The sequence below is a fragment of the Palaemon carinicauda genome, chromosome 40 (genome assembly GCF_036898095.1).
Source record: "Palaemon carinicauda isolate YSFRI2023 chromosome 40, ASM3689809v2, whole genome shotgun sequence".
In the NCBI taxonomy this organism is placed as follows: Eukaryota; Metazoa; Arthropoda; class Malacostraca; order Decapoda; family Palaemonidae; genus Palaemon; species Palaemon carinicauda.
In genome coordinates this window covers 23,380,676-23,396,033 of record NC_090764.1, presented here as the reverse complement: position 1 = coordinate 23,396,033, position 15,358 = coordinate 23,380,676, and positions in this window count along the sequence as shown.

Sequence of the window (15,358 nt, the reverse complement as noted above, 5' to 3'; positions counted from 1 at the left end):
TGTTGCTGGTATGTTTTCTTCGAATTGAGAAGCTGAGGAACCTTTCTGAGACGGAATTCCACTGCAGATTCATAATAGAAATTGGATTTATAAAACCTTCTTCCCTGAATGACAAAGTTAAATCTATTGATCTATATATAATTGTAATTCTTTCCTAACGTCTTTAACCAAGAATTAAAAATGCTTGCTTGAAGGTACACTTGGGTAAACTATTCTATCTAATTTATCTTCCTCTTGTTTTGTTAAATTCTTTATATGTAGTTTATATAGGCATTATTTATTTTGATGTTACTGTTCTTAAAATATTTTTTCCTTGTTTCCTTTCCTCACTGGGCTATTTTCCCTGTTGGGGCCTATGGGCTTATAACATCCTGCTTTTTCAACTTTGTTTGTAGCTTAGCAAGTTATAATAATAAAAATAATAATAATAATAAATAATAATAATACATTATTAATAATAATAATAAAATAATAATAATAATAATAATGGAGTTACTTAGATAAAAGCAAACGCCTCTGGTCACTGACATGTCAGAAGAGTATGATTTTTTTCTTATTATTTTAATGATCATAGAAAAAGAGAGTATGTGCATTTATGACTTCATCTGGTGCACGACTACAATATTTGAGTGTCTGATTTTTCAGTTCACATTTGTGCCTTTAAAAGAACTCGTAATATCAAAATATGATGAAATAATGAATCAAAATGAAAAGGCCAGAGATAACCTTCGGAGAAAAATAAGGAGTATCTGTCTCATGAAATATAAAAACTATTAACTATTTTAAAGCAATCTCGGTATCATTTTCATTTATTAAAACAATAACCTAGTAATTATTATATACAAATGAATTAAAATACTAATACACTTTGAAATACACTTCGATGACCTATCCGGCATAGAATTAATAAACATATTAAAAAGGGGCACTAACAAACTAATATGCGTCAATATGAATAGATTATTCAGTAGGATATTCCCGAAAAACAATATGAAAATGTTCATCATAAGTGGCATGACAGTGAGCTGTTTAAGCCTCATAATTGTGCAATAGGATCATGAGATTATCCTTTTCATACTACTGGCTGCGACGTGTGTCTGTTCCATTAACATTGGACAGCATTTTCGGGACAAATCCGATTTCGTTGTTAATCCTACTTTTGACCTTATCGAATTTTAAACTGTTTTTGATGATGTCTGACGGGGTAGGTGAGGAGTCAAAACATCTCATTTGTTTATCATTTCTTTATCTTGTGTATCTACAAGTTTTATAGTCTGACGCTAACCTTTTACCCATGACACAAGGAAAATAGACATTTATATGTTTGTACCGGGTTTGACTTGTCTAATTTTATCAGGAAAGAGGAAGAGAAAGAAATTAAATAGACATTTATACGCTTATATCGCGTCTCATTTGTCAGAATTTATCAAGACAGAGGAAGTAAAAGAATTGTCCACTTCTTTCAATTCCTGTGTCTTGATAAATTCGGACAAATCAGACCCGATATAAGTGTATAAATATCTATTTTTTTGGGTGCGTGTCCTGGGACTGAGGGTCTTTAATAATTTATCTCAGTTGAACGTGGCCAGATTACTACGAATGGAATTAATTGGCTTTAAAATGACTCATTTCATTATGAACGTTCTTTTCCAAAATACTATAATTTTTTTTTTTTTTTTTTTGGGGGGGGGGGTAATTATAAGGTTGTCATAAAATTTCCAAGAGTTAACAATATTGTTGTTGTTATTGTTGTTGTCACAAAGGTCAGTGGAAATTGTTAAGACCGTGGGATAAACATAAAATGTAAAATAATGAAAATAATTTTCTTAATCATTGGAGGTCTTTTGAAGGTAAGATTGGGTTTAGATGGTTTTATAAGATCAATGGGGCAAAACAACAGCTCACTTGTACCTTGACCGGTGGCATTCAAGAAAGTTTAAAAAGGTTTTCTTTTCCATGACGAAATATTTTGCTTAAAGTTTTGCAGATTTTGTACTTGAATTTATACCAGAAACTCAACTTCTCTTGACCATGTGATTAGGGTGACAATCTGGTATCCCAATCATTGCCAATTATTATTATTATTATTATTATTATTTGCTAAGCTACAACCCTAGCTGGAAAAGCAAAATGCTATAAGCCCAGGGGCCCCAACAGGGAAAATAGCCCAGTAAGGAAAGGAAAGAAGGAAAAATAAAATATTTTAAGAAGAGTAACATTAAAATAAATATTTCGTATATAAACTATGAAAACTTTAACAAAACAAGAGGAAGAGAAATTAAATAGAATAGTGTGCCTGATTGTACCCTCAAGCAAGAGAACTCTAACCCAAGACAGTGGAAGACCATGGTACAGAGGCTATGGCACTACCCAAGACAAGAGAACAATGGTTTGATTTTGGAGTGTCCTTCTCCTAGAAGAGCTGCTTACCATAGCTAAAGAGTCTCTTCTACCCTTACTAAGAGGAAAGTAGCCACAGAACAAATACAGTGCAGTAGTTAACCCCTTGAGCGAAGAAGAATTGTTTAGTAACCTCAGTGTTGTCAGGTGTGTGAGGACAGAGGAGAATTATTGAAGAACATTATGCATAAATGTGAATGTAGGATACGGAGAGATTAAAAAAAATAAGTTTGATGACAAAGTATTGAAAAGATTTAGAAGCATCATTGTAGATCAATTGTCGGTTACTAATTAAGATTAATTATTGGCCAAAGTTTACTTAACTTTAATTTCAATTGCACATCTCATGGCAAAAACTATTTAATCAAAGCAATTTAACAGCTTCACTAATTGCTCATTAAACATAACTTAATATTCCTGTCGTAGAGATTAAGAGCTTTCCACCATTAAATTATGCTAAGATCACGTTTTACTTAAATTGTTTCAGAGATATTGGGAAAACTGAAAAAAATTATTCACAGAATATAATTAATGCTAATTAAAAAATCCATTTATGTTATTTGATCAAACAGATTAAACACGAGAGATTTATTCGATGTTTCAATCATGATTTTGAGTACACTGGTAATTATGCACAGGAGGCAATTGGGTGTTACTTCCGAACTATGGTTAATTTCTTTTAGCGATGCATTTTTGCACAGACTCGCAGCGGTGCCCTTTTAGCTCGGAAAAGTTCCCTGATCGCTGATTGGTTGGACGAGATAATTCTAACCAATCAGCGATCAGGAAACTTTTCCGAGCTAAAAGGGCACCGCTGCGAGTCGGTGCAAATCTGCCTCTATAAAAGAAATGGACTATAGTGGTTTCCAATCAAAAGCTAAATACATAAGAAATCGTTAAAATTTTCAGTGCCTCAAAAAGATTGCTCATTCATTATTTTGTTATTTGGTTTGGAATTCATGCTAATACATCAATATGTCAATTTGCCTTGGAGTTTTCTGTCGAGCAGCGGAGTTGCAGCTGTTGTAATCACCGGGTAAGTATATTCAAAAATTTATTTTATTATCAAAATAACATATTTGTTTTTGACGTTGTTAATAGTTTATATATGACATATCTGTTATGACATTGTTACTTTTTTTAGAATGATTTACTGTTAATTTGTTCTCTTCAGTTATTTATTTCCTTATTTCCTTTCCTCACTGGGATATTTTTCCCTATTGGAGCCCCTGGGCTTATAGCATCTTGCTTTTCCAATTAGGGTTGTAGCTTGGATAGTAATAATAATAATAATAATATGCTGTAAATTTCAGGGTTGTTGTGACCTTATTTGTATCGTCTCTCTCTGGTGATCGTCAGGCGGCGATTCGAGTCCCGCTCAAACTCGTTAGTTCCTTTAGTGTCTGCAACTTCATCATTCTTATGAGCTAAGGATGGGGCATTTGTATGAACCTATAGGTCTACCTGCTAGGTCATCAGCAGTCATTACCTGGCCCTCCCTGGTAGTAGTTTGGGTGGAGAGGGGGCTTGGGCGCTGATGATATATGGTCAGTCTCTAGGGCAATGTCACTGTCCCTTTCCTCTGCCATTCATGAGTGGCCTTTAAACCTTTAAATCACACGTATCGCTATAATAACTATACGAATATAGTGATGGATCAACTAAAGATCATTCCCGTAACTGTCTCGGATGATGATAAAACTGCAAAAACGAAAAACAGCACATTCATGTAAGCGTTGCAGCTACTGAATAAGTAGCATAACGAAATGGGAAAAATGTTTTCCACAACACGGTAGAGCGATCTTTCTCCACAAAAGGTAGCCCTACTGGGTAATATTTCAATATTTCATAAAGAACAAACCAGGAGAAAATGGGGGAAAGTTTTGGACATTCATTTATATCCGCTGGAACACGAATTGCTGTATGTTCACTAGCTTACCGCTGAAGCAGACTTATCAACATGCTTTACTTACACACAAACAAACAAGCAAACACACACACACACACACACACACACATATATATATATATATATATATATATATGTATATATATACATATATATATACTGTATATACATATATACATACACACACACACACATATATATATATATATATGTATATATATACATATATATATGTATATATATATATATATATATATATATATATATATATATGTATGTATATATTCTGTACATCATACACGTTTTTATTTTCATTAAGATGGAATTACCAGCCCATGCACTTTTCTTGCCATATTCAGAACTGTTTAATGGTGGGTGGTACACAGGTAGCAACTTATAAGCCTCTTAACACATGTATACAACAGAAAACCAGTTATCCAGGCTACCAAAAATAGGACGCGATGGTGAGTAGGCTATTTATGTTTCAGTTAAAACAATGCTCAGATCAAATCATGGGACATGGATCAAATAAATTATTTTACTTGTTTGCATTTTCCTTTTGAAATAATGTGTTCAAAGTGGGCCGTATGCAATTTTCTCAGTTTGTATGAGGCTCGAAGTGGAGAAGGCAGGTTCATCATTGCCAAGATTCTTGGGCAGGATGTGTCGTACCATGCTAGCGGTATATTTAGACTTATCTCAGAAACAGTCCTATGAAGGCTATTTGATTTTAAAAGGGATATCTTCAGTTTTATAGTTTTAAATTGAATTTCCTTTTATTCTTTATCTATAACAAACAATATAGGCGTCAATCACCTTCGATGAGAGAAAACTCAATCAATCAATCAATATGGCTCATGACACCTGGCTCAAAACACGGACTTTGGATCACTCCTCAAGGACCTTGACCATTTTCCGGATCTTAGCAAATAGTTTTGCGAAGAGGTGGTTTACTCCATGCATTTTCAACTGGTTGTGATCCACTGCAGTTAACTAGCCATTGGGTTTATAATTCAAAACATTGTTGAGCAGTGAAACAATGGATTTTTTTTTTCAGGAGCTGTGCTTTAAGAAGTTTCTTTTCTCTCTCTCTCTCTCTCTCTCTCTCTCTCTCTCTCTCTCTCTCTCTCTCTCTCTCTCTCTCTCTCTCTCTCTCTCTAAAACTCAGACTCAATCACCAACTTTTTCCATCATTCTTCCGATTGAAAATCTACTTTAAACATTTAGGTTACTGTTTTTCTCCTTGCGCAGCTTTGAGTTTCTAAAACTTTTTCATGTCTTTTTAAGTTCCTAGTCTAAAATTCTTTTGGTTTTAAAATGTTTGACAGGATTCCATTTGTCCCTCAATCCAAATATATAGAATCAAGTTCTAATATATGCTGGGTACACTTTTTGGTTAAATATTTTTAATCATCTCGTTATTACAAATGAAGTAGCTACAAATTTTAAAATAGTAAATCTATTATGTCACTACTGATGCTTGCGTTATCTTTCTTTTTTTCATTAGAAACCTTTAAATAACAAAAATAGTTATTGGGAATTTTTTTTCCATAACTCTTTTTCATGACTTTTTTTTATTCTGTCACAAAACTATTATCACCCCTAAGCAAAAGACCCAAAATTACAATTTCATTTGGTGAAAATAAAAATAAGCACATCAGTAAGTTACAAGGAATGGAAATGATATCATCTATGGTGATAGTTAGATGTGCATAGATAGTTTGACCTGACTGAGATTCATCAAAGAAGTCATCATGAATCGAGGCGACTTACTGAAAATGCAAATCTTTCCATAACCCACACTACACCCGGACGATCTACCCGAGAAAGAATTTATCATAAATATACTCGATGTACTTACAAAAATAATTTACCATAAATATACTCGCTACTCTTTCTTCCAGTCCTTTCCTATCTTCAAAATAGCACGAAGAAGCTTAAGTACTTACAGTTCTGAAATGTCCCTGCAACTCCACTGCTTCCATTTTGTCTTCAAACTATGAATACTTTTCCGCCGAGCTTGTAGTGGATGATATGATGACGTTTGATACAAGCGTAGCATTTCTTAATGTGATGGCTCGCAACCTGTTAGGTTATTATGGAAACGTTAATTATGAGATTGGATTAAAAAATGCAAATAAACATATGGATAACAATAGCAGTATCAAAACAAGAACAAATGTTAATTGTCATTGCATTATTAACAACACTAAAGGAAAAAAAACAAAAAGCAATAATAAGTTCTTAACAGAATAGTCAGTTCACGTTCATTTCAAGATCTCACCCAGTTTATGGTTGAAGTAGTGAAAAGAGGCTGCATCCATAAAGGAAATGCTTCAATAAAGTACTAGAAACCGAATATCAGGAAAAGGCGGGCAGGAAACGCATTCGATTCCAGGCAAACATTTTCTACTCAAAATGCGAGCCTCAGTCAGTCTTAGCTTTCGGTAGGTTTTATGTTTTTATTGCAACCCAGCAATAGTTTCATAAACAGCATTTAAGAATATCTTAAAAAGTACCTTTAGTACCATCAGTGGCTACTTTCCTCTTGGTAAGAGTAAAAGAGACTCTTTAGCTATGGTAAGCAGCTCCTCTAGGAGAAGGACACTCCAAAATCAAACCATTGTTTTCTATTCTTGGGTAGTACCATAGCCTCTGTACCATGGTCTTACACTGCCTTGGGTTAGAGTTCTCTTGCTTGAGGGTACACTCGGGCACAGTTTTTCTATTTAGTTTCTCTTCCTCTTGTTTTGTTAAAGTTTTTATAGTTTAAATAGGAAATATTTATTTTGATATTTTTACTATTCATAAAATATTTTATTTTCTTATTTCCTTTCCTCACTGGGCTATTTTCCTTGTTGAGGCCCCTGGGCTTATAGCATCCTGCTTTTCCAAAACTCTGGTTGTAGCTTAGCATTTAATAATAATAATAATAATAATAATAATAATAATAATAATAATCGTGTACCTGCCAACACGGATGCTTACTGATACTTATGGATGTTACTGGCAGGGAAGGGATGTTGAATCCTCTTGGATCAACTTGACTTTTCGAAACAAACAAACCTGGTTATTTCCGAAGTCTATATAAGGCGTGGGAACCATTTAAGTTGAATGGAATCTGATTGAAGAAATATGTAAATGAACAGCATCATAAATGCCATGACTTTTAAAGAATGTGCTTATTAGATTTCAGAGATCTTGCTCAGGTACTAAGATATAGATCTCTAAATATATGAAATTAAGAGACGATGAGGGATGGATTACACAGATAACACAATAAAGATATGCACATTGAAGTACTTCACTTACCTAATTGCTGGAGAAAAGAGAGAGAGAGAGAGAGAGAGAGAGAGAGAGAGAGAGAGAGAGAGAGAGAGAGAGAGAGAGAGAGAGAGAGAGAATCTGGATTTTGCATTATGAAATTTGAATTACAAACATCAGGGAAGCATTTGATTCTAACAAAGTAGATGACTATGTACATACTGACATTTTCCCCTGAAAGTTACCAATGACGAAGATTTCCAATTCATAGCTTTAATCATTTTCTGATAGCAAAACATACAGTTCAAATGAAAATTTAAAATCATAACTAGGATGTTTCATAAATCTTTATATACTGTTTAAGAATACCTCGACCTCAATAGAAAATTATCCTTTACTTATTTGTGAAGGATTAATGTATATCATACAAATTATAAGCTGCAATTCTTCGGTTTCGTTATAAAATAGAGTAAGTTAGATAACAATTTTCGAGATTATCAAACGTACTTAAAACGAATTGCGAACTTCAGTAGAGAATCACATGAATGATATCGAAGGAAAGAATAATTATGAATATCAATTAGTTCAACTTCACTGGGTAAGTTTACTGATGTCTGAATCATCTTTGATGATAATTATAATTCAATTATAATTAGCCTCCGCCAGCGAATGAAAGGCTGGGAGGTTTAATCATTTGAAAACAATTCTTTTTGGATTTAAATCTTTCACGTGAATTATGTCTGATGTTATGCGGAACTTTAAACATTAATATCACATATAGAGGGTATTATTAATAATGATCTTATGTTGTAACAGAACTGATCAGTTTTAGAGAGAGATATCATCATAATAGGCGTACAAAATAAGTTTTGACTGAACTGAAATATTTATTAAATTCTTAATATTTTTACAAGAACCGTAAACATGACCAAAATATCCAATTAAGTCCAAAATATCCAATTAAGCAAGAGAAACCACATATAATGGAATCCTGAGAAGCAGAAAAATCATCATCCAATGAAAACTTTATATTTCATATTTTTGCCTTTCAGGAATTCTTTACACTTAATATTTCACTGTCCAATAGGGGTTATTTAGAGGTAATTAGCATACAGACCGGGCTTAATAGCTTAAATTTCAGGTAGAGAAAACTGAAAGGAAGAAAAACCGATAGAATTCGAGAACCAAAACAAATCCAGGGACATCGTAAAGTAGCCCAAGACCTCCATGTCCACTGAAGATTACGAAGGAATCCATCGATAAGACCTTGGCAATCCTTTCGGACACATCGCCCTAGATACATTTAGGTGATAGCCGATGACTAACCCTAAAATAATAACAACAATAATAATAATAATAATAATAATAATAATAATTATTATTATTATCATTATTATTATTGTTATTATTACTATTATTATTATTATTATTATTATTATTATTATTATTATTATAATTTTCATTATTATTATTACTTGCTAAGCTATCACCCAAATTTAAAAAGCAGAATGCTATAAACCCAGGGGCCCCAAAAGGGAAAATAGCCCATTGAGGAAAGGAAACGTAGAAAAAATAAAATATTTTAAGAACAGTGACAACATTAAAATAAATATTTCCTATAATGACTACAAATCTTTAACAAAACAAGAGGAAGAGAAAGATAGAATAGTGTGCCCGAGTGTACCCTCAAGCAAGAGAACTCTAATCCAAGACAGTGGAAGACCATGGTACAGAGGCTAGGGCATTACCCAAGACTAGAAAACAATGGTTTGATTTTGGAGTGTCCTTCTCCAATAGGAGTTGCTAACCATAGCTGAAAAGTCTCTTCTACCCTTACCAGGGGAAAGTAGCCACTGAACAATTATACCTATACCTATTGAGGACGAGACATACACAAAACAGTTTATAGCCATCCTCTATTAAGGCTGAATTGGAGCGATTTCCAAGCGCTCGAATAAAGACTCACTGGAATGAATTGGTATGGTCGTTTTTCAAAAGAAACAGCACCAGGTGCGTTCTCTTACCCATAATATCTCACCGCCATACTATACTGCCAATTGCTGCAGACAATCGGCTATGATGGCTCTTTTGCGTAAGCATTATCAATTCGAATTATAATCCCTCAATTAGCTCAATTGACGCCACTGGATCCATTTAATTTTTTTTTTTTCAAATTGCATAAGAATAATTTTCCCTTTGATAATGATTTTCTTACCTAATGGTTGCTTTGCATATGCAGAGGAAACAAGTGAGCAAGTCCTGAACGCGGACATGGTCCTCGTAGAGGACATACCTCCGCCAAGGTGACCTAGAGCGCCATATGTCCTAGAATCATGAATTGATGTGACTTCGACTTTCAAGTAACGTTTGACCTTTAATTTAGCTTAACCATTCAATGGCCTTGGCAGTTACCTGACACTGAGGTTGAAGGACTTTTGACTGTTTGTGTGTTGGTAGCATTGGGAAGCTCTTGTGGGTGTGTTCGATTTTATTTTTTTTTGACGTGATGACCTTGACCTTTGACCTTTATAAATTTGAACATCACCCATGGGTTGCGCCTGGACTAGGACTTCCCTGTTGGCTTATGCAAAAGTCAGTGCTTTATTTCTGTCTCTTGATATGGCCACTTATGTCATAGTGACACCAGTGACCCCTGTGACCTTGACCTTGGGGTGACCTTGACCAAAATTTAATCAGTTCTTCCATACACATTGGGGAACTACTTGGCCAAGTTTGAAGTGATTCCGTGTAGAAATGTGGCCTCTACGTTGTCCACAGACAGACAGACAAACAGAGAAACAAACAAACAAACAAACCGAACCGAAAACATAACCTCCGCCGCGGAGGTAAATATTGTTTTGGATAAAATCGTAATTGATAATGTCCATCTTTTGAATAGCTGGGGAATAAGGCAGATGATGATATTATATAGAACTAATGTACAATTGTAGTATTTTAGTGTTAGTATAATCATTGGCTTTAAAAGAAGTAATTAAATAAATAAAAACCTTGGAGGTATTTGTAAAGTTATTAAACAAGGTTTTGTCATCCCAACTACCGCACACACTTTTTATATATATATATATATATATATATATATATATATATTATATATATATGTATATATATATATATGTATATATATATATGTATATATATATGTAATATATATATACATATATATACATCTATATACATATATATATACATATATATGCATACATATATATATATATATATATATATATATATATATATATATATATATATATATATTCTTGATACAACCACATGTTGCTTTCATATTTTTCAATATACTGTATGTATATATACTGTGTATATATATATATATATATATATATATATATATATATATATACATGTGTGTGTGTGCGCGTGCGTGTGCATGTGTGTGTATAACAAAATACTTAAAAACCATCATATAGCTAGGAATTTTCTTGTAGTATTAGTTTTAACTTGCTTTAAAAGATTCTTCTTTTCAAACTATAATGAAATTTCTCGCACTAATTAACACAGGAACTAAAAATATACGATCCGAACGTTTTCGTTACATTAAGGGGTCGACTGCCTGATCTTCTAATAGCAAAGGGGTTTTACGAGCGCGTGCCCTTGAAGTCATTAACCACAGTAATTGGTAGTGGGGCTAGCCTTGGACTGAATAATCCAACTGTATGGCAGCAGTTTCCTCAGTTATATCCAGCGGGCCTAGCCTTTTGCTATACAGCAAAACTGCAAGACAGCAGCTGTCCCTTTAGTCGCTTTCTACGACACCCAGGGCGTACGGTGGTAGTATTCTTGCACCACTACCACAGTGGCCTGGAGATAGAGTCTTTGCCTGGTGATAGCCAAACTGGGGTTCGTGTCCCGCTAAAACTCGTTAGTTCCTTTGGTCGCTGCATCCTTACCATCCTTCTGAGCTAAGGATGGGTGGTTTGGGGGAACTTATAGGTCTATCTGTTGAGTCATCAGCAGCTATTGCCTGGCCCTCCTTGGTCATAGCTTGGGTGAAGAGGGGGCTTGGGCGCTGATCATATGTTATATGGCCAGTCTTTAGGGCACTGTCCTGCTTGATAGGGCAATGTCAATGTCCCTTGCCTCTGCCATTCATAAGCGGCCTTTAGACCTTTATCGTAAAGTCATGCAATATATATAGCCATGTAATCAAACATGTTTTGTATTCAGACTGACTTGAAATATATAGGCAATGGAAATGGCCTTAAGAACATAAGCATGTAAGGAAAGGGTCGCTGCATTAAACATCAAGACGTCAAACGCAAGGACTAATAATTACTCTTGGTTCTCTGTGGAAGTAAACACAAGCATTGTGCCCACGAACCGGAGATATGCTGAGTGTATGCTAAGTGCTGCTTTGAGCATAATGGCATCTCTCTAATGGCTCTTGCTTTTGATTATGTCAGACGCAAGGACCTTGCAAAAGATAAGAACATAAACAAGCATGAGGCAATTTTGACAGCATGTAGTTCTTTTAAAAGCTTTTGATTCTAAAGCCAAATATGTATCTCTCATAATGCACCAAAATGCACCATGAGCAAAATGCCTCATGTTCTTCATTAAAATGCCTCAAATCAATCAATCAATCAATCATTAAAATGACGTAACAAGCGTTCCTTCTCTTTCTCATTTAGAAAGAATAAGTATTCTTTCTTATTGAAATATGATAACTATTTTTGAGTTCCGATATCCGAAAAAAATATTTTGTGCTATGTAGAGAAACTTTCTTCTATCTATAGTCTAATCAAAGTTACTAAAATTGTTGTTGTTATTATTATTATTATCATTATTACTATCCAAGCTACAACCCTAGTTGGAAAAGCAAGATGCTATAAGCCTAGGGGCTCCAACAGGGAAAAATAGCCCAGTGAGGAAAGGAAATAAGGAAATAAATAAATGAAGAGAACAAATTAACAATAAATCATTCTAAAATAAGTAACAACGTCAAAACAGACATGTCATATATAAACTATTAACAACAACAAAAACTAGGTGTCAAAGATAAAATTTTCATGCCTGATCTGTTTCATTAAGGGGACATGTCTATCCATGATCAGCTGATTAGAGAGAAGATGTTGACTTATTCTTAGTAAACCTTAAGTGAGTGGCGCCTAAAGTTTTGAGTAAAACAATTCTAGGAAATGTTCTTTCTAGATAAAATGGATTTAAAATAAATTAAAGGAGCAGATTTATTAGAAGGTTTGAAGCATTTATAAAATAAATCCATACTTGTATAAAAGGACCTTTTACCTTCAACGAACATTCGGTAATGTATTTATAACTGGCGTGAAAGGTGTGGCAAATGTGATTTTCTTTTATATTATCTTTGGAATTTTGATGAATTAAGACTATGTTTATATCTACGAACCGGTGTCTTAATTTTCCTGTATGATAAATAAAAATAGGATATTCTCACAATACAGAAAAGGATATACAGATTTTAAATAAAAAAAAATAAAATCACTTGTAAACCATCAAGAAAAATGAGTCTTTGAATAATTTAACCTTTTCTTGTTTCTAGCAAGTTATACTATGTGTGCCAATAGCACTATTAAAGCTACTCTCATACAAGTAAGACTGTCTAACACTGAAGAGTTATTTGACATAACTAACAAACTAACTAATTAACTAATTAAACCGTGCGATATCATGTGATGCAAAGGGCCTCGAGGCCTGTCTCCAATCATTACTGTCCCTTGCTCTCTGGAGTAGATCAATGATGCTACCGTTTGGAATATGATTGAGAGTATTGCATCGTTAAATCCTATTTTCACTAATCTTCTGATGTCTCTCAACTACTGTTTATTTGCACGAATTAGATTTCTCTTTCTGAATTAATAGTTACATGATACTATTTCTTATTCAATTGAAATAAAAACTATTCAGTTATAAGACAGAACCACCTTTACAGAGGAGAAAATGTACGAATGCGTTTCATTCTATCCGATACTCAAACAAATGAAAGAAACTCGAAGGAAACATTACATAGAGAAACTGTTTCTCTTGCAGTACAATTGACATACATAAATTCATATGTGGAATAGAGAAATCTAAACATTCTACTTTTTCTAGTTCTATAAATTGTTTTTATAAAATCTTGCAGTTTGTTCATAAGACTTGCACTGTTAGAAAAAAAAAAACGTACTTTTAATCGGAAATTCTAAGTGAAAATAAAATGTTCTCAGCCGTATTTCAGTAAAATACAGGCGACCGTAATTTTACCTTACTTTGCTATTACCTTTTACGGATTGGTGACCGTAATATCACTCTTTTACGTCAATATGTCCGTTTTTTAAACGGTAAAATTCCTGGAATAAATGTTGCAAGGCATTTACCGTTTTTTTATGCAAATTTTTAACAGTGTGTATTAGCATCAGATAACATGATTTTGGAGAGAGAGAGAGAGAGAGAGAGAGAGAGAGAGAGAGAGAGAGAGAGAGAGAGAGAGAGAGAGAGAGACGATGAACATATAAAAGCAGGCAATCTTTTGAATAATTCAAGGAACTTCTTTACTTGAAGAAATTCTTTCTTCTCTAAAACCTTTCCTCTTTCGCCTCGCCTTCCTTAAAAGCGCTGCCAAAGAGTGTTTTCAAGAATTTCTTTTGGTATGTTTCACTCGCAATATCATAACAACATTTTCCTTCTGAATTTTCCTTCAGTTTAAGTGGACGGTTTTTGAGTTACGCTTCGTTTTTCTAAGATGAAGTCCTATATTATTAATAAGTTTACTGACTTTCCCATTTTCTTAACTAATATTTTTATTATTATTATTGTAGTTACGTAAAATGCTTCTTAATGATGATAGCTGGTGAAACAAGGCAAATAGGCCAATATTAAAAATATAATTTCAGAGTACAGCATTAATGTATACACAGATATCCACATCCCCATATCATTTAGTTAATAAAAGTAAAATGTTGATAAATATGAGAAATTACAACAGTGAACAGATTTTTCAAAAGTAATCACATAATATCATAATCTACCAGTTCCTATATAAACAGTAGTTACGAAACATCAGAAAGGGGGGGGGGGGGTTGCCTTAAAGGAACATTAAACCCAATTAAATTGTAGAGTGGAGGCCAACAGCATGATGCAAAGGGACCTTCCTACGGTCACAATAAAGATAATTCTGTATCTATGGTGCTTCCTTTGAGTGGCATAACAACAATTGCTGTGAAAAAAAGAAGCTGCAAGTTCTGTGTTGGAGAAGAGATACGTAGATATGCTTTACATCCAGGCAGGATAGTATACAGAATTCTTTTTCCTTTTGATAATATGATAGTGAACATTATTAACATCATATCAGAGAGATGCCCAATTAATGAGGCCAAGCTTTCTTGGTAGTATTGGCATTTTGGACACATCTAGTTCAATTTAAAATGCATAATGTTTTTATCTGTTGATCTTAAAATATATGGTAACTAATTCATTCCCGACAGTAAGAATATAAAATAAATTACAATACATACACTTAAAAAATACAGTAATTTTAATCGAAAATTCTCCGTAAAAATACTGTTCTTAGCCGTATTTCAGTAAAATACAGGTAACCATAATTTTACCATTTTGATATTTTCTTTTACGGGTTGGTGACCGACATATCAATCCTTCTACGTCAGTATTTCCGTTTTTAAAACGGTATATGCCTGGCAACATTTATTCCAGGATTTTTACCGTTTTATTGCGGCACATTATTAACAGTGTACCTACAGGGATGATGATACTATTACTAGAAGAATTACTCCGGTT